General features: G+C 40.6%; 1 long non-coding RNA gene across 1 annotated transcript; it reads right to left on the bottom strand.

The window, feature by feature from the left end:
• Positions 1-2254: 2254 nt before the first annotated feature.
• On the bottom strand, positions 2255-11445 carry LOC148127606 (uncharacterized). The gene is made up of 2 exons (XR_015743635.1): positions 11314-11445; positions 2255-4007 (listed from the first exon to the last, which is right to left on the bottom strand). It is a non-coding gene; the product is annotated as an uncharacterized LOC148127606 (long non-coding RNA).
• Between the last annotated feature and the right edge of the window lie 8119 nt (positions 11446-19564).

Genomic DNA, 19564 nt, shown 5'->3' on the forward strand with positions numbered 1-19564 from the left:
ACATGACATGGACTACATTTCCTAGGATACCTTAACTATATTTACCATGACCTTACTATATTTACCATATTTACCACCACCCTTTAAGGGGACAGCTCTCAATTTCTAACTAACTATCCCAAATCCCATTAAACTGTCTGGACAGCACATAAAAGGAAAAATAACAGCTGGACAAATGAGAGACCTTTGCATTTATGTCTTTCTTTAAGTGTTAATATCTCCTGAACACTTTTTCCTGATTAAGTGAAGAATACCTTATGATAATTCTACAAAATATCTCTTCACCCATGTCTTTTCATTTGAAATCATTGGATTATACATGCATCACCACACATCTTACAACATCCAACACATCTAACTTAATATCTTAATAATGATACAAAGGTATAGTTGTACATGTGGGAGGGCATAGTGCTGTATCAATCTATAATTTTAAATGTATGAAAAGCCCAATATTCCAAACCCCATACATTCAGAATGGTCACACTAAAAAGTTTACAAACATGTAGAAGTGGATTGTTGATGATAGAATTACTGTAATTATGTTCTTCTGATTCAAGTATTAAAGGTCTTGAAATGCACAAATGAAAATAGCCCTTTGAAACTGCCATTTGCCTTGGGAGGGGAAATTTTAAGTGATTGGAAAAAGGATGGCTTTTTAGGAGCTGATTTTAAAATGGAATAAGAAAAGGATATCATGCAAAGAGGAGGAGGAGAGAATTGGAAAGGACAAGCTTCCAAGAAGACTGATAAATTTCTGCAGGAAAACGAAAGTTTTAGAAAGTAGATCAAAAGGGATGGAGAAAACGGAGAAGAATTGGCAAAGATTACTACTAACATGTCTGTAAAATAAGAACTAACAATTGGAAAGTGAAATATTTTGTATTGGAGGTAACCTGATGTAGGGAATCACAGAAATGACTTTGGAGAAGATATAGAGAGAGATTGCTGTCAGCCCTTTCAGGAAGGCCAGTTCAGGAAACAGACGCCACAACAAATAAAGGCATCTATTGATATAGGCTAGAGTAACAGCAACTTGAAAGCTGGCAGCCTTTCTCATTTGCTCCTTTTTATATCAAAGAGAGTCAAAGTAGAATCATTTTAAATTTCTTTTTAATGCCTTCTTTCCTTCCCAGGCTTAATTCGTATTTTGCTAACAGTCTCTGCATATGTTCCCCAAGGTTATCTCTTTGCTTCTTTGCACTTTATTACAAATTAAAGATCATCTGCTCATTGCACAATAAAATTGTAAAATTGCCCCCAATAACAGGATTGCATGTAATCCACAAGAGGTTGGTGCACATGTATGTCAGCAAGCAATGAATACATAAACCGTCCAATAATACTTTCCTACTGTCCAACGTCACATGGCAACATATATCAGTTGAGAGAAAACACATTTGTCTGTAAGTCATTAACATTAAATCAAGAAGAAACCAGAAATAGTTCAAAAGTTTGCAAATATAGTTAAAAGTAAAAATATATATTTACGTCTTTAAAAAGCACAAAAGATATATACTGAAAACCTTTCAGAGTTTCATTTATCAAAATAAGTCATTCTTGTGACTTTGTTTTGAAAGTTGACAAAAGGATGGAGGCTTAATGGCTATATGTCACCCATCCCATAATATTTGCCTGCCACAACTCTGGACTTACACTTCACTCATGTTTGGGCAAATCTGAAATGGTATTAATTAGATGCTCTGCAGCACACACTACTTAGAAAAAAAAGTTACTACAATTTTAACAAATATTGGACCACATTGACTTTGTATTGCTAAATAAGAATTAAGGGACAATTCTTAGTTAATCTTTAGGATGGAGAGTTGAAAAAAAAATCTTCCAAATGGAATCTAAAGGCCTTTTCCTCAGCTGAATTACACTGCTATCCACCTATTCTTCAGCTGGCAGAAAAATGTACTGGCATGAAATTTGCTGTTCCCACTTCTGATCACTATCCTGCTTCTATTTACAGTTACTGCCAGTCACCTGACTTTCTTCCAAGGTGACAAAGCCTAACAGATCTTATACACCTTGAGGTTGCCCTTGTACATTATTGGAATGAAGGAGAAAATAGTATTTTAACACCAGTCCAGCTAAGGACAATTGAGAACATTGGCTGCAGATGAGATAAAGGCAAGCTCACTGGGTCAAAGCAAAAAACAGGCTTTTCCAGGGCATGTTTGTGCCATGTTTAGGTGCAAGTGGGGACATGACCTCAACATCTTGTTCCTTGCCTGTGTACCCTAAGCAATTTTTTTTTTTGGAAGAAACTATGCAATTTACTTTATTAATTTTCCTTGTTTGCTGTAACCTTTGGCTTTTTATTGGTAAAACAGAGAGTGCTATTTACTATTCTATAAATTTCAAGTTGACATGCTTACTTTCAATCCTGTCTCCTTCAGTTTAAGAGAAAAGGCTACTCACAAATCTACCTTGTTTTACCATCCTACTAAAATGTAAAAGTTTATAATGGATGGCCCTGACAGCTAGATGTCTATACCGCAAGACAGACATTATTACTAATCCTATCAAATGGCCTCATCCTATTTAACGCCAGTACAACGCTAAGAAAAAAAGTTTTGGGTTGGAAACTATTTCATATGATAACGAGTCTTTCAAATAAGTTCTTCCCATTTCATCCCCGTGAACCGTCGGGTTCTCTGCGTTATAATCTTAATAAGGGCGACCCCGAAGATTCGCGAAAGAAAGTTTTGCCAGAAGCCCAGCTTCGCCTCTCTAACGGGCTTCGCGTCTTCTCCACCCGAGAGAGGACAGGCGACGGCTCGCAGGGGGCCGCGGGGAAGCTGAACAGGCTGCCTGCTCGCTCGGCCTCCGCTCACGGAAAAGGAGGCTTTTTCCGTCGCCTATAAATGGCCTTGGAGCGAAGTCACTTTTTCCACTGGAGGCAGCAAAGTTCGAGCGGAGCCCCAGCAAGTTGCTGCTGCTGCTGCTATTTTCTGGGACTGCGCTGGCCCCTCCGCTATGCGCCTAAGGCAGGAGACCCTCCTCCCGCGCGGAATGCCCATCTCGGGAGCTGGTGGTCGGACCTCGAGCCCAAGCGAGCCCCATCCTCTCGCTTGCCGAGAGCGGGCAAGAGAAGCACACGGGCCGCTCCGGCCGCTCTTCAGAGCTGGGCTGGAATCCAGGGCACCCTGCCGCTCCTGGGTGGATTTTAGGCTCAATGGGCTGCAAGCCCGGGTCCTTCGCTAGCAGAGAGCCATCCCGTCCCTCCCTTCCCCAGTCCAGGGTTGGCAGTTCCATCCCACGCCCGCCTTGACCAAAGCTGCATTTCCCGGCCCCTGCAAGATTGGCATCCACTCCGGTCTTTCCCACGCGCAAACCGGCAATGTGCATGTAAGACCGACAGCGAGTAAGACCCACAGCGAGTACCTTCGTGCCCCTTGCCTGGAAAGAGGCACTTTAATGCCCCCTCCTTCCTTTTTAAATAAATCGTCCAAGTTCCTTAGCTAAAATTCCTTATCCTGCCTTGTAGCTCCCATCCCGGGGCAGCTTTCCTCAAAGATTCTGATGTGTTTTTTTTTTCCAGCCCTGTGACGTTCGGTTTTAAGAAGTGAAAAGCTCTGCTCTTGGAAACTGCAAACTTTGTTGCAAGTATGCAGCAATGTTCGGGCTAATTCTAAGTCGATGTGGATTCTGGATAAAGCATTTCGCTTCGCAAACTTTCTGTTCGTCCCTTCCATCCCCCTCCATCCCTCCTGCTCTGCTCTCCGCCACACTGCTTCCCGACTAGGTCAAAGCCAGTAGCCGCGCTGTTTCTAAACGTCGCTGAGGGCACCGCAAGGAAGAAGTCCTAAAGTCAAGTAGGAGCGCGAGCTGCAAGTCAGCGCAAGATCAGGCGGTAGATGGCGGAGCTGTACTCACATGACTGTGGGATGAGCAACTTGCCTCGGCCCGGAACCTCTGCAGCTCTAGGCTTGATGGGGGTCGTGGCTCCTCCGAGCTATTTCCGCAGCGAAGGGGTGATAAAGCTGCACTCCCGGTTACTTTGAGAAGGGGAAGAAATACGGGAAGATTGATTACATTCGAGGTTCTAGCAAACTCTATTTTTGTACTGCAAAAGGAGAGAGAAAGAATTATTTGGGGGGAGAGAGAGAGAGACCTGTTCTTTAACCTATCTGAACTAATGGCAGGGAAATGGAAATTTAGTGAAGTAATTTTGGGGTTTGGGGTGCTCCCAGAGTTTGCCAACAGTTGTTCTCATGTCTACAGATTATTAGACAGTACAGCTTTTAAAAACATACAAAGAACACTATTGTCTATCTGAACTAAGGACAGGAAAACAGGGGGAAATTTAGTGATGATATTTCGGGGGTTGTGGGTGCTCCCAGAATTTGTCAGCTGTGATTCTTGTGCCTACAGATTATTAGAGAGCCCAGCTTTTAAATTATAAAAAGCATTCCTTCATACTTTTAAGCTACTACCTCTCTACCTTGTAACCTCCCCTTCTTTAACCTTTGTCTGTTCTCCCTTGGTCCCCTAGAGAGGAAGACCTAGAAAATCTCCAGATGTGCTTCTGGCATCTGGTTGAACTATTGTGATTTATGACCATGCTTATAACCAAGACTACTTCTAGCTTGGCTATATTTATTAAAACATTCCCCCCCCCCGCCCCCACTCAACACTTCTAAAAATAAAATTGAATTAGGAAGCCAAGAATAATTGGGAGTATCCCTGATTTATCTCAGAAGAAGCAATAACAGAAGGATCAAAATAGATCTGATGCCTTTCTGGCAGTGGGGGAAGGGTTAGAGGGCCAGTGGCTAATGGAACAAACTTTTTGCTATGCTGTGCTGTAGTTGTTCTTGTTGAATCTGGGAAAACATGACAGGAATCCCACTGAAATGTAACAATAGACCCACAATCTAAAGGGAAAAGGATAATCAGAGTAGAATTTGAAAGACGGTTTTGAGGGGAGGGAGGTGTTTACCTGAACCCCTGAAGGGATGAATTCAAATCTTATATTGATTTAATTAAATTCACTGTGTGGTCATTCAATCTGTAAAACGGGGTGAAAACAATATTTGAGGGGCCCCTACAAGGATGAGGGGGGTCAGACTATTTTCCAACTCACCAAAAGGCAAAAGAAGAAACTAATCAGAATGAAGCTAGAATTAAGTAGAACATTCATAAAGGTGAGAGCAATCAATCAATGGAATAACTTGCCTCCAGAAGTTGTGGACGCTCCCTCACTGGAGGCCTTCAAGCAGAGACTGGACAACCATTTGCCTGAAATGGTATAGGGTTGCCTGCTTGAGCGGAGGGTTGAACTCGAAGATCTCCCTCCCAACTCTACTATTCTATGTACTATACCTCATATGGCTATTATAATTCTGGCCTGATCCTTCTTAATTGCTGCACTTATTTAATGCACCCAAGAAGTGAAGAGGAGGGAGAAAAGATAATAATGTACAACTAGACCATTGTTCTGGTACTGTAAAGCATAAATATATAACATACCGTTATGCACCCATTATTAGCCAGACAGGAAGGAAGTTGCTGCTAGCTTGAGTGTGATTCTAACTATATTTCCTGTTCTTTTTATTCATGGGGTGTGTGTGTGGGGGGGGGTGTTTGTTGATTCTAAGGTTCTGGAACTTAGGGATCTAAACTGCATTTTTAGAACTTGAGAGTTTGGTGTTCTGGAGGTATAGCTACCAAGGATCAAGCTCTGCAAAGAATTTCCTTCTCCCTTGGGTAGAAAGCTGTCAGAGATGCCAGGCAAAGAAGTGCTGACCCATCAGAGAAAGGTGACAGCCAGATGCCAAATTCTCTACGAATTTGCCAGTTCACTCGTTGAGACTCTGATCCAGCAGAGAAATGCCGGAGACTGTCTGGCTTTGTAGCAACAGGAGGTGTATATGACTGGAATGCTGCCTGGCACCAGGTGGCCCTGACTCTCTTGGAAATGTCCACCCCAACAGAACAGGGCTCATAGAGTTTCATCAGCAGTTGGCCTGAGACCCCAATCACCCAGCCCAGTTGTGCAAAGTCAGTGGAAAAGTCTTTGAAAGTGCTCTCCTCCCTTTTAGTTTTCAGTATCGATTTTGTTCATTCTAAAAAGGAATCCTTTTTCTTTCTCTTGTGTTCCACTTTTCTCATCTTTCCTTTACCTTCCTCCCTCCCTCGCTTATCTTTTGCACTTTTAAAAAGTTTTATAGATCTATTTTTCTGTATTTTTGTCTTCTCTTAAGTTTTTAGTGGGGTTGCTTCATTTTTATTTTCTGCCTTAGATAATTTCAGTTCTCAAGTGAAAGAGATCCTGTACTTGTGTGCTGAATTACTGATGTTATTACTCTGCTTTTGATTGAGGTCATTGACTAAAATATTTTAAAATCCCTAAACAGTATGATTTTACTTATTTGGTTATGGCCTTGTCATATTCCTGCTTCTTAGTAATTTACCAGAATTTTTACAACAAATGTACAAAACTAGGAAGAAAGGAAGGAAGGAAGGAAGGAAGGAAGGAAGGAAGGAAGGAAGGAAGGAAGGAAGGAAGGAAGGAAGGAAAGAAAAACACTTGTGGTTATTTTTTTACTCCAATTATCAAATTAAATTATTTCAAAGTTGTACTTCTGTTGCAAGTACTTGAGGTTTCTAAATAGGATTACAACCTGAAAATAATTTGAAATGCTTGGATGACACTTACTAAGAGTTTAACATACATAGCAAAAGTGTCTGGGTTGGGAATCAGAGAGAGACAAACTGCTTTTAAAACAGTTTATATGTGGAATATTTAATGAAAGTAAGACTAGAAGGGTCTTTTTTCTGTAGCTGCTACTATGAACATGCAAGCAAGATAAAACTTGGTAAGAGATGTTCTAATGTGTTCCTGTTTCCCACTATATTTCTATTTATATCTCTGTTTTCTCTCTGATTCAAATTAGAACTTCTGCCTATATGGCACTAACACTGAATAATATATGTTCTGACCCTCTTGTATATAAGAGAGTTGAAATTGGTTAAAAAAATGTATTTAGTTTAAATGTAAAATTATTGTGAAATTCTAACTTTTGCTTTTAAAACTATCCTTGACCACTTTGTTCTTTATTTGTTTAATAGTATAGTATATTAGTTCACACGTATGTTTTTAGTATGCAAAATGCATAATTTTGAAGAACAGGGAAAGGGAGGGAGGTAATAATATTGACAGTTCTAAGTTATCTAGCACTAAGTTATCTTTGACATTACTGAAAAAGTAAGTAATGGCACCAGAAAGACATCAGGCCCTTTCTTTCACTGAAAATTCTGCTTATTGTAATCTAAATATATGCTGAACTATCTATAGTTATTACGTCAAGAGGCTGCAAAAGTAAACTAAAAGGCAACTTATAACTCTGAAGAAAATGCCACCAATTCCAAGTAAACAGATTTCTGTTCCTTAACTAAAGCAGTATTTAAATCTTCACAATGAAACAATGTGCATGCTTCTTCTCACCTTTGGTGTTCACCTTTTTCCTTCATACAGGAACAAACTTAATCTCTATGAAGCATCCTTGTACTCTTTATTTACAATTTCAGTGAAGATGTTTCTCTAGTCATGTTTTATCATTTACAAGATTCAGATTAAATGCATATCATCTCATAACACCTGGAAGATGTATAAATTTTGATTGATACGCTTACAAAAGAAATGGCCTATTAATCTGTTTAGTTCAAATTTAAAAATGGATAGAGAACTTTCCTTATGAAAACTACATTTTAATCCCCTGCACTGTGCCAAGACAACATAGCCCTAACATAAGCTGTATATAGGCTGATATTTACAAATAGTATATGAGGCCCAATAATAACATTTCTAATAATACTTATTTTTATCAGCAGTTGAAAAAGCAGATACTTTTAAAAGTACTTTGCCATGCAACATGAATGGATCAACACTTGGTTGATCTGTGAAAAGAAAAAAAGTGGGGGAAACTAGGAAGGAAAAAAAGTGGGATGAAACTTTCCTGCTCAAATGGACAAGAGTTATTATGAGTGGAAAGACCACTTTGAGAGTGGTGGAACTCTACTGTCAGTCTGATTAACTAATGATCAAATAGGATGAATAGCCTAACCCAGGGTCTTAAGAGATAAGAGGCTGAGGGAGGCAGCTTCTCTTGGAAAGGAGAAAGCATGGAAATATTGAAATAGACAAATGATTTGAGACAGATCTAGATGGAGTAGTTTGTGGAAGGGGTAAAGGGAAAACAATGTGCTACATGTGAAGATTGGGCTAGTATGTGAAGAATCTTGAATTCTGCTGAGGAAGGAAAACTGGAAGAAGGTTTGGTGGAGTTAGAGGCTACTATCTGGATTAAATTGAATCTAGCTATCAGAGATTAATTCCATGTACAGACATGCACAAATGCTGAAAAAAGGCAGTCCACTACAACAAACAATTTTCAAAGTTGTTCTGTTTGAAAAAATTAAATATATATTGTGTGTGTGTTTCTCTCTCTGTGTGTATATACACAACACACAGACAGACAGACATGTATTATTTCTACAGATGCCTAATTTCATGGTGTTTTAACTGTTGTTAGTGGTCCAGAGTTATGAATATGAAAAGGGTGGGTCAAATATATACATTGAAATAATACATAAATAATAAAATATTGATGAAGTAAATAATGAGAAATCAGACTGGAATGTGCATTATGCAGTTATACAGTTATAAACCCATTATATTACAAAATATTATTTATTCTAAATGTTCTGAACTACAAGGAGAGTTTTCTGGGAAAGCATATAGAATATTCCAGTTTCATTTTGTTTACCAAGATAATCATTCTAATAAATTTATAACTAACAGTAGAAAACAAGATAAAGAAACATCCTTTGTAGGTTTAGGAAATTAACTCTTGATAACTAATACTTTACAATTTAATTATTAGTTGTACTCTTCCTATAAAGAATTAACTTGAAATCTATGTAAACAGTAAGATTTTTAGGAACATTTGGCCTTTTGCAGTTCTTAGTATAATCCATTAAGAAAGAAATTATAGGATATTGTATAATCAAAGTATTTCCTATCACTGTCTTCTTCCTTATACTTCAAAAATCAACCTATTCTTGGGATTTTTTAAAAAACTTTTTAATCTCCTAATTTACATATAGAAAAATATACCTACTATTCATCAATTTTGCTCTGAACAGGCTTTACCATTGGAAGAAACTATGAAAATAGCGTGGATGGGACAACAAGGAAAATTATATTTTGTGAAAATCTTTTCCCACACAGAAATAGCTGCATAGAGAAATTCTTTTCAAAATTAGAGCATAAAAACACAGAACTGATTTATTTACACATTTCAGTTGGTTAGGAAATAACCATATACTTTCCCAAAACAACTTTATAGTAAAGGCAAAACTTTTCAGATATGTCAAACTAATTTCAAACTCTAGTTTAATTTTTAATCACCTTCAAGCCCAATAAAGTAGCTTCTCAAATTAAAGCAGCAGAATACAGAACAAAGATCTGACTGTAGTTGTCTGAGCCCTACTGCAACTGTACTGTAAATGACAACAAATATATTTTATTGGGGCCAAACAATTAAAACTCTTACTTTCCTACAGTTAAACAGTAATGATGTAAATGATTTAATGTTGTCTCCCCTTTTCAAATATTATATAAGGGATACTCTCCCATCCATCTCCCAGGTTTGTGACACTGTTTCTCTTTTGACACTATCACTCTTTTACATTACTCTTCAAATTTTGATGATGGAAGAAAAAATGTGAAAAGAAAAAATAAATGAAGTGAAGTTGAAGGACTCTTTGTTTCAAGAGAGAGCATCTGCCTCCAAGATACTGAATGAATTGCTAATACGCTTTCTTACTTTAGAAAACCTGATGAAAAAGAAGTGAGGTCAAAATACAAGATATGGACCATGGCAGCCCTATTTATAGAAGACTTTCGAAAAATGGGTTAATATCTCTAACGGTTCAATTATATGGGTGAAAAGTGCGGTCGATAACAACCACAACCTTTTAAAAAAAGATCTCCCCATTTCTGCCCCGTCCTTGGACAAAAAATCTTAATAAGGGCGACCCCAAAGATTCGCGAAAGAAAGTTTTGCCAGAAGCCCAGCTTCGCCTCTCTAACGGGCTTCGCGTCTTCTCCACCCGAGAGAGGACAGGCGACGGCTCGCAGGGGGCCGCGGGGAAGCTGAACAGGCTGCCTGCTCGCTCGGCCTCCGCTCACGGAAAAGGAGGCTTTTTCCGTCGCCTATAAATGGCCTTGGAGCGAAGTCACTTTTTCCACTGGAGGCAGCAAAGTTCGAGCGGAGCCCCAGCAAGTTGCTGCTGCTGCTGCTATTTTCTGGGACTGCGCTGGCCCCTCCGCTATGCGCCTAAGGCAGGAGACCCTCCTCCCGCGCGGAATGCCCATCTCGGGAGCTGGTGGTCGGATCTCGAGCCCAAGCGAGCCCCATCCTCTCGCTTGCCGAGAGCGGTCAAGAGAAGCACACGGGCCGCTCCGGCCGCTCTTCAGAGCTGGGCTGGGATCCAGGGCACCCTGCCGCTCCTGGGTGGATTTTAGGTCAGGCTCAGCTCAGTGGGCTGCAAGCCCGGGTCCTTCGCTAGCAGAGAGCCACCCCGTCCCTCCCTTCCCCAGTCCAGGGTTGGCAGTTCCATCCCACGCCCGCCTTGACCAAAGCTGCATTTCCCGGCCCCTGCAAGATTGGCATCCACTCCGGTCTTTCCCACACTCAAACCGGTCTTTTAGCCCGACTCAAGTGAGGATCTGATTAATTTGTGGTGAAGCAGTTTAAGGAATTCCCGAGAAGGAAACATTACAAATTTATAACAACCGCCAATCCATAAGGGGGGTTGGGGGGGGGGGCAGTAGCTAATTTTTTCAATCTTCTACGGGCTCTCTAGGGCCCTCTGTCTACATTTAAAAAAAAAAAATGAAGTAGACTCCTCTTCTTTTAGGCTGCTTTTCTATCTGCTTGTCGATCTTATTGGGAAGCAGCTGTCCACCAATCACTTTTGTCTGGGAATCGCAAAGATCCTTTCCCTTCTGGTTTGATTCCCAGACGGATCAATCCAACCCTGTTTGACTTTAGGGAGAATCGCTAAATGCCACTCTTCAGATAATTGAATCTTTAGGGACACCCTGCGACAACGGTGGGGCTCAGTCTCAGCCCTGTTCTCCTGCTCGAAGTCTTTGTTCCTCCAGTTCTTTGGTCCTTTTTTTTTTTTTAAGGCTCCCCTCCTTCTCCATCACAATGGGTTTTCCTAAACGAATCTACAAATTGTGCGGGGAGAGGAGGGGGGGTTGTTGGGGGATCGCGGTATGGTACTTACGAGGTTGTGCGGCGAGCGCGTTGCCCGGACTCCCTGCAGCTGGAGATCTGTTCCCAGCCTGCTTTGATTGCAGCTCGTCCTCTCCGCTGCTCCGGCTGTCCGAAAGGCAATCAAAAGCTGCGGCACCGGTCACTTTGCAAAAGGGAACAAACACGGGAGGGTTTGCATTACTCCAGGTTCATGTGTGTAGCCTATAAATAGCGAACTTTTTGATGGAATCAGCTAACAAATGAGAAGAGAAGGCGTAATTTTGCGCAGGGAGCCCCCCTTTCTCTTCGGAAGATTAACACCCCCCCCCCCAAGGCAGTTGCCAGGGCTGAAAAGTGTGGGTGTACTGTAGCAGGATTTAGTTCGGCTGTAATTGTGCTTATGTTTACTGTGTGTTGTTAGGGCGCTGGTGGATTCTTAATTGCCCACAAATGCTTGGAATTGGCTTGCCTGGGCTACTGAAACCTGGCTAGGGTTACCAGCGGTCGCGCTCTATTAAAAAAAAAGTTATTAATTGGGCGGTGTGTGAGAGAGATATAAAGGAACGGTTGGAGTAGAAGAGGCATATCGCGTATAGGCAGCGACGCACCTCTGGTGCGGATCAGATTTTGAAATCCGCCTCCTTTACACCTAGCCCTTCAAACCTGGGCATCAGGATGGACAGACAACTTATTTTATAGTCCAGAATTGTTTTACGGTTTCCTAAAAACCCCTTGCCCAAGCAAAATGGACGGGATAAGCGGCGCTTTGAGCCACATTCCTCTGCCCTTTTTGCTCCAATAACGCCCAGACCGTTCGTGACAAAAAAAATGCCCCTCGGCGTCGACTAAACGTGAGGAGGAGGCCGACACTCACGTCGTCAAAAGGCAACCAGACGCGCTAATGTCAAGGGCGGTTCAAGAAGTTTGCGCAGGAATCTAACGCTTTTCTCCAGAACTGCAGGATGGTAGAAAGATATCATAGACCGGGCTGGAGGAGACCTTTCCTCGCCCCTTCATTGGCTTCAGGGAGGGCACTCGAGGGAATTTCCCTCGCCACCAAGGCCTATAGATTCGGAGGGCCACTGCGGGGACAGGCCGCAGTTCTGGCGCTCGGCAAGAGTGTTTCTCACACCCTCCGGCGGGAACTGTCAGAGCTGCCCGCCGAGGAAGTGCTGACCCGTCGAGGGACTGGCTGAGTCTCTGCGAATTTAGCAGTCCGCTCCGCGAAGCTCTCACCCGGCTGGGCGCCCTGAGAAAGCCTGGGGACCGCCTGCCTTGAGAGTGGCGGGAGATTTGTGTGTGTGAGAGAGATGCCGCCTGGCGTGAGGTGCGCCCTGACCCTCTGGGAAATGTCCACTCTCCTCAGAGTATGGCTTGCCCGGCTTCCTCAGCCGTCCGCCTGAAATCCCAAGCGCCCCTCCCGGAGAAGTATAAAATCAGTGGGAAAGACTTCGAGGAGTTCCCCTCCGCTCGCCCCTCGCTTTCATGATCAACTTTGCTCCTTTTCAAAGTTTTATTTCCTCTTGGAGCACCCGGTTCTTGCTTTTCTTCTGGGGCCGTTTGTCCCTCTCCCCCATCGCCCTCCGCCCGTCTAACGCCCTCCAGCTTCCTTCATCCTCTCTTCCCGCGGATTTTTCCCCTTCAGCTGGGCGCTCCAGCCGGGCGGCTTCCCTGAGGCCGCGGAGTTAGTTCTGGAACACCCACTCAGGGGGCCGCTTTCTCCCTCCCTTCAGTGCTTATTGCATCTTCCTGAGCTGTCCCCTCGCGTCCCGACAGGCTTTCGTCTGCCATCCTGTCAGTGACGCCCTGGATGTTGTCTTCATCCGGATCGTGGACACATCAATGGCCAGCCGACAGCTCCCGATGATATACTATGGAAGGGTCGCCTGCTGCTGTGCACATGTGATCAGAAGGGTGGCCTGTGAGGTGTCTAGCATATAGGTCTCATTTCTTTTGCCCCCCCCCCATACGGATTCGGATTAATTAAACACATGCTGGACACCCAAGGGCAGGCGGGCAGGCGGACACACACACACACACACACACACACACACACACACACACACACACGGCAAGGGTTTTACCTGCCCATCCACTCCACGTTTGCAATATGTGTGCATCTGAGGTAGGAAGGGGCTAAAAAGTAGCTGGAAAAATGCATCGATTAAACCCTGCACCCCTCTGCTCAAGGGGATATTAAATGGTTACTTCTGGCAGGCTCCAAGAGGCTCTCAAGTGATTTTGAGGACGGTGGTGCTCAGGTCTATCCACATACATTTCCAATCTCATGGCTCATAAACTATTAGCAAAAGGATTTCATTATTCACCTTCTGCATCCTACAAAAGACAAGGGGGTAAAGTAGCACTCCAGTTAGAGCCAAGCAAGGTTTAAATCTCAGAGTGCTGAGGAGGTAAACTGCCACTGCCTTCAGCCTTCCTTTTTATTCCCTAAGTCCATCTATGCATGCTTCCTTCAGAGGGAAGGAATGCTTTACAAATGGCACTCCTTCCCTACAAAGGAAGGAAGAACTTTGCCTTTTAGTTATTGGAGACACAGGAGGGGCTCTGCAAGTGGACCATGTGGATGATCAAAAAAAAAAAAAAGAGCACAAGAAGCTTAGGCAACTATCACTAGTCTTCCAGGACTCTGACTGACCTTGAAGGCGTGGATCTGAAAGATCCTTCGGTGCTGCAGAATTCTTGCCTTCAGATTATTACTGCAAGGATAATTGTCCAGGAAGCCAAACTAGAGAAGTGGGACTAGGAGGTAACTGGAATGTCATTTTAAGGACTCTAAACTAGCTCCGCTGTGCATTTGGATTATGCCACTTCTAGGAAGTAATTGGTTTGTCTTCTGAGCTAGAATCAGCAGCTCGGTAGAAGATAATGTGATGGGGGGGGGTGAGTGGAGAGGTATCTTGGATGCTTTGATGCTGCAGACATGAAGAGTAGGATTGTTGACCTCTTCTCTGTTTCTTATTTCAAAAGATTAGCATTGAGCACAGTAGTTCTGTGTTTTTAGTTAGCATAGTCCTGATTGGTTTCCTTATTACCAAGACTGATTTGCCTGATACAGAAAGAGAAAGCATCATTCTGTATACATTTTCCCAAAAGATCTTGAAACACATCATTAATTGACAAAACTACCATACAAGAGGATCCTGATGTTAAAATACCAAGGTCCCAATTTAAATTTCCCTTTTCTTTTTGTATCTTGTTATATTGGCTTTAAAATTGTTGCAGGAGTTGTTAGGAGGGTTTAAAATAGAGAAAGAGAAGGAGAGATGCATTAACATGTAACAATTTTGACACCATGCAACAAAATTATTTGAGTGAAGTCTCAGGTCACTTTCAAGGAATAGGCCAATGTTCTTGGCTGTTTAATATACATGGTGTGGGAAATGATAGGAAAACCCACAGCTAAGAGCTTGAGTCCTAAAGAAAAGAATTCAAATTATATATATAGTGTGTGTGCGCACATGTTTGGAGGGCCAGACAGGTAATGAAATGAGGTATTCTTCAAAGATATAATTTAAACTTTACATAATGACCTTCTTTGCAGATGGAATTGGATGTAATTTAGAAAGACCAAGAAGGGGGTGAAGTAATTAAGATTTTGTGTGCATTACTGCATTTTTAAAATCCCAATAATTATGTTATTATTTATAATTAACAAATAATTGTAAATCCAGTTATTATTAAGTGCACAAGGGATTATGTACAACTCGGTTTTTGAAATCACCTTGACTTGGGGAACATCTGCATATCAAATACGTATAAGTCCCACACATCTTTATCTGATCTGGGAACAGCAAAATACATTGAAAAGGGTACTTTGTCTCCTATATTCACTTAAAGAAAAAAAAGTTTTGCATTGATTAATTGGTTGAGCCTTAAGTCCTGATTACATCATAATGTTGCACAGTTCCCAACAAATTCATATGGAATTTACACTCCAAGAAGAGGGCTTAGAACAGAAGCCTCTTTGCCAAGTATACTGACCTGCTGACCCCAAAGTTAAATCAAGATTAGGACAATCGGATCTGGACTGCAAAATTCTGGATGACTACTAGATGGCAGCAAAGAATTACAGAAAACTTCTAAAATCGAACAGGAGTTTAGTCATTTCTTCAGCACTTCTCTGCAGTAAAGCTCCATAAACTGACAGGACCAAGAAGGTCTGTCCCTGAGGTCTGCCTGTCCAGCCAGAGCAAGAGGCAAGGACAATCTCCAATGGCTATATTTCATTCCTGCTCTAGCTTGTATTGCTCTTGTGGTCAAGCTTGTTTACAACACACAAGCATATACATAAGGCTTAGATTCAACAACACGAGGGAAAGCAGTGGAAAGATTAGCAGACAGCAATTTATTAGTTAATTTATGTGCAGCATGCTGGCTAGCTTTACCCAAGGGGAGAGATGGAATTTGTTTGTCACTCTACATTCCTTTTCTGAATCCTACTACCAGTTCATCCCCTGACCTGAAAAATAAAACCTTTATGCCCATTTTCATGGGGCAAACAATACAATGCTAAGTAAAAGCCTTTCTTGGAACCAGCAGGTTTTTTGCAGCAACAGCTTTACCCCATACTTTCCAAGACAGATTTTTATTGTCTTTTTGTTTTTATCCACATTACCTAAGCAGCTGAAGCGCATTCCAAATCACAACTAGTTATTGGAGTGTATAACTCAGGAGTTAAATAGTAACAGCTCTTGGAGGTAATAAGTAATAAAGCCTTCTAGTTCATTAGAAATGTGTGATTATCACCCCCTTCCATCTACCTAGAGGTTTATCTGCACGCCACAATATTATTGCAAGCCATATATTTGTCATAGTATTAAGATGCAGAATTAATCAATTGTTGGTGTAATAAGATTCTTGTGGTGATAACTTGACCATAGATTCCAAACATTATTAAGGATTATGCTTGTTTTTTATATATATAAATCTGTGATGTATTTATTTCAATTTTTTCTTTTGTGCCACTGCCAAATTGTAAATTGTTAAGTGTAATACATATTTACATAGTAAAGATACCTGGGAAGAAGAGAAGGAAAAGACAACTGATCTCTCTCTCTCTCTCTCTCCCTCTCCCTCTCTCTCTCTCTTTGTCTCTCTCTCTCTCATTCTCTCTCTCTCACACACACATGCACACACAGAAATATAACCTATCCTCTTTTCACAAGTACATGTAAAGTCACAGATTCAGATCCATAGCACAAATTAGGGATCTGTCTTTGTAAGTCTTTGTATAGGAAAACTCCAGGATCACCCTAAGTTGCAAGTTTTAGGGGCACAGACTCGCCAGAGATCATAAATTAATCTTCCAGAGAAACAGAATATATCCAAGGAGAGACAAGTGCTGTTAAGCTCCAGCTGATCCCCCATTTGATTTACTTCAGGTTATTAAGAGGTATGCTGAAGTGTTTTCATGACAAGAAAAAAAAAAGAGTCAGCAGTTTGATATGAGAAGCCCTTTGTTGTTGAAAATAGCTGCACATTTAAAAACATAGGCATTTGTTGTTATTGTGGGTATTTCTAACATGCACTCTCCGCTGCATTGCTCTGGCTCATCAATTATTGTCAGCAGTTAGCTCGTTTTTGAGACAGTGGCATGAAGTTCTTTAGACAGCCTGTCCACTCCAGGCCTTTAGCACCTGCAGTTCAACCACTCCAGGAAATTCATCTTTGGCAAAAGGTTTTGAGAGCACTATAAAGTCAGCTGCTCTGATTAAACTAGTCACCTAGGAGAAGCATCTGTTTTCCATGCAGTCCCAAAGTTACATTGCATCACAGGCCTCCTGTTAGATCAGTGTCTTGCCATTCTTATAACGCAAGCCCTTGTCTCAGCTGAATATTTTTGCTTTATTGGCAAATGTTCATACATCAATACAAGACATAGCTTTAAAAATAAAATACTTTGTTTTCTTTTCAACTTTTAAATTTTACCCATATCTTTATTTATCTCTTTCTCTGTCCCATAAAAATGCACATAACCAGGAAATACAATATTGAACATTTCTATTATATACAGATATGCTGAAATATATAATGATATCTTGTACCATTTCATTTTTCAGTACAATCATGAGGAATGAGGAATCCATTCCATTCTGGAATCTAGTGTTCCTGCTAGCTTTGAGAAAGAGAAACTGCCATGGACATTTTCATGGATGACTTACAATAGGGAGAGAAGAAATATCTCCTACATCTTTCAGAGGCATCGCAAGGATACAAATATAGATGCTTTTGAGACTGGATTTGGGGGCTATTAGATATTTCCTTATTTACTTTTTAGCCCTTTAAAAAATTTGGGGGCTACTGGATATTTCCTTTTTCACTTTTTAGCCCTTAAAAAAATACTATAGCTCAATCTTATCCGTTACCCACTTAAACATCTCCATAAAACTATTGGGTGAAATGAAGCAGACTGAAGTATTACACAAAAGCTGTTAATAATTTAAAGAAATTAGAAGAAATACTGAACTATAGGGGCAATCTCAAGGTGTATGAGGGCAAACAAACTGAAATTTAATCCAGACTAAATTGAAGCACTATGAATGGGAAATCTATGGTTGTAGAATATGGCTTACAATTTAAGAGAAGAGGAGTTCACTCTAAAAGGTCAGTATAGAAGTACTCTGAGCATTAATATCTTTATTGTAAGCCTAGGTAATATTAGCACCCAGGCATTTAATCAGTTGTGCTTATTCTTACTGAAAGAGACACATCTTCCATCAATGGCACATGAAATATTTATATCCAGGTGTAATTGCTTGTAATGCAATCAGTGTGGAATTCCAAGAGATGGCAACTTTGATATGGTAAGTAGCATTATTCTTGCTGGCCAGTTGAAAATGACTTAATGAAGCTAACAATAAACTACAGTGAGTGTGGATATTAAAAAACAAATTGCTTTTCCATTCTTAAGGAAAGTTGTAAGGACATGGTTAAATCATTTAGACATGTTTGGGTCCCAAAAATAAGGCCCCCTGGGATGAAAGTTGGCCCTCTGGTTAATTGGGAAGAATGTCAAACATTCACAAGTAGATTTGGAAATAATTATATTGCCAGACCAAAGTTATAAGAAAATCTGATTCCTGTTGAGGCCAGTGTTGACAGAAGAATTTCTTATTTTACAAAGGTGCACACAATTGAAGTATGGAATGTAATATTAATGATCCAAGGAAAACATTTTAAAAGCAGAAATAAAGCATATTAAGTTAGATGTTTCAGGGATAGCTAAAGTTAGATGGACCACGATGGGTCAGTTTAACTCAGGTAATTACATGATATTTTCAGGGCATGAGAACACTTGAAGGAATGGAATAACAAAGGTGTTCAAAAAAGGACATAGCTAGATAAATGACATAATGGTATATGGGAATGACTTTGGAGACAGAGCAAAGACAACTCTCAAGCAAACATTCCCTGGATTTATGAATAGTAAAAATAAAGAAAGTGGGATAAGTGGTTTCAAACTTATTACTGTAACCTCAAAATAAGGGCAGTGTGGTTTGTGGGAAACTTACGAAACTGGTGGTTTTTGTTCCTTGTCTGGACTCCATGGAAGGGCTTAGCTATAACCAAGTAATTTAGAGCACCATGTCTTTTAAAATTTGCACATATTCACTGACTATCAATGTTGTGGTAGAAGTTATTTACTAACTCTCATTTGGACTGGTTAAATGCTGTATTGCAGGAGATAAATTAAGAGAATCCTGCAGAAAATGTTTTTGCAAACAACTGTTTCAATTTATGTAAATTCAGATTTTACACATAGATCTCACTGTACTTATAATATCAGAAAAAATGACTATGGAATAGAAAACAGATGTTATATAGGTAGCATCCAATCAGCTGGGTCTCTTCCAGATGCAGATTGGGAAACAGACAATGAACTGCTGGCATTAAAAATATAGGTTAAACATAGTAGATTAAAGAGACTTAGAGGATATTTAATTAGAATATAAAATCAATCTAAGGAATAGATTCAGTATGTTTAACCTATGTAAAAGAGAACCTAAGGAACTATGGGAATGAATAAAAGAGCCTGTAAAAATTGAAGAAGAAAATTTTTTGCCAAAAATTTCAAAGAGAATAACATCCAAGTTGTTTTCAGACAATGTAATAGCCAAAGACAGATAAAGTAACAAGAGAAACAAGAAGGATATATAAAAACTAAATGCAGACTTCTGCCAACAGATAAGAAAGGATAAAGAAGTAGATTTCAATTAAGAACATCAACAAATAGAGAAAAATAAGAATAAAAATCACAAAAA

The sequence above is a fragment of the Pseudonaja textilis genome, chromosome 1 (assembly GCF_049901715.1).
Source record: "Pseudonaja textilis isolate UNSWEBS1 chromosome 1, rPseTex1.2, whole genome shotgun sequence".
NCBI lineage: Eukaryota > Metazoa > Chordata > Lepidosauria > Squamata > Elapidae > Pseudonaja > Pseudonaja textilis.